Here is a 1,703-nt window from a genome sequence, read left to right on the forward strand (position 1 = left end):
TATATATATATATATATATATATATATATATATATATATATATGTATGTATATATATGTATATATATGTGTACATATATATATATATATATATATATATATATATATATATATATATATATATATATATATATATATGTATATATATATATATATATATATATATATATATATATATATATATGTGTGTGTGTGTGTGTGTGTGTGTGTGTGTGTGTGTGTGTACACGCGCGTATGTGCGTGGGGGTGTGCCCGTGTTTGTGTATGTTTGTCGATGAATTTTCATTTGCTGTACTTATTATCAAGACGTTTCAGTAAGAAAATAAGCTTAAATCATGATTCTAAAACAGATTCCCAGTGATCATCATCAGGTATTAGGGCTTTGATTAGATTCTGATTTTTCCATGAAAAAGAAAAAATTTTTATGGAAGAAATGTAAATTTTATGGTTAAGGAAAAACGTAATCGAAATATATATTACCGTATAATCAACACAATTTTATAAACGCAATTTAGGAATATGTTATCATCCCTCATTACGATATATTTCAGTCTTCGAAGGTATTGAAGCAGAGAGGGAAAAAAAATAAACAAAAGGGTCGATTTCGTCAGTGCCGACTTTCTCACCCGAAATGAACGAACCACAAGGCCGATTATCCGGGTGGTGGTGATGATGGGGGCAGAGGGTGTCTCGTTTTCAAGCAACCGAAATATCGTGACTCGTTGTTGCTATTTCAAAAATGTGTTCTATTGTGCGGTAGAGCGATCGCGCGATTTCCGTGCCCGGGCAGCAGAGGTCGAGGGTCTGACGGGAAGTCGGTGTCAGCTGTACACAGAGCCCGACTTCCGCTAAGAATCCTACGATCACATGGCGACGCTGCCAGACGTACGAACAACGTGACTGGGATCCTATACCAAAGTCACGTTAACTCTCGATAAATATCAATGTTGTCTTTTGTTGCAAAATAATTAATCTTAAAAGAACACTTGCAATGGCACCTTCGTAAATGGGTAATCTTAAAAATGTATGTATATATATTTGGAATTATTTACACATCAATGTTTTAAAATCTCAGGAAACGCCGTACGACATTTGGGAAAATTACGTTCAAGAGTGTTTAGACTTGCAGATACAGTCGTGTTACAGACTTATCGTAGTGTAGAAGGCAGAAAGATACGTCTTCGCTTACAGTCTGGTTTTTCAGTGTGATTTATTTGTGTTTTTGAAATAACCAAACTAAAAAGGTATGCGGTTCTTCATTTAATTTTCATTATTCTTTAAAAATAATTAGAATGTGGTGAAAGTGTTTTCGGTATATTAAAAAAAATGTGTGATAAATTCATCATAAATTATGCATAAAACTGCAAAAAAAATAACTTATTCATATTCTTGAAGATATGACCGATTTTAAGTAAAACATCTTTGAATCTTTTGTCGTCTATATATATGATAAAAAAAATCTCGACACTTTAGGCCTTTTGTGACAATTAATGTTTTGTGATTATGATGGATTATAGGCTTATGGCATTAAATTGAGAACGAATTACAAAATAGCAACGTGAAAACGGAATATTATTTTATAATTATTTCCATATCTTATTAAATATTACATTATCTATCTAGATTTAATCATAAATCTAGAAGTGCTTATGTTATTGTGAAAGACACTTCTATTGATACCGACAGTGCGCTGTTATTATTCAA

General features: G+C 31.8%; 1 protein-coding gene across 1 annotated transcript in view; it reads left to right on the forward strand.

Annotated features, from left to right (window-relative positions):
- The first annotated feature begins 1,128 nt into the window (after positions 1-1,128).
- Positions 1,129-1,703, forward strand: part of edl (ETS-domain lacking) — a 34,815-nt gene continuing 34,240 nt past the window's right edge. The window contains exon 1 of the mRNA XM_068387888.1: positions 1,129-1,243. The gene's annotated coding sequence lies outside the window, so the exon portion shown is untranslated. The remainder of the gene's footprint in view (positions 1,244-1,703) is intronic.

This window comes from Palaemon carinicauda, chromosome 15 (assembly GCF_036898095.1).
Source record: "Palaemon carinicauda isolate YSFRI2023 chromosome 15, ASM3689809v2, whole genome shotgun sequence".
Classification (NCBI taxonomy): domain Eukaryota; kingdom Metazoa; phylum Arthropoda; class Malacostraca; order Decapoda; family Palaemonidae; genus Palaemon; species Palaemon carinicauda.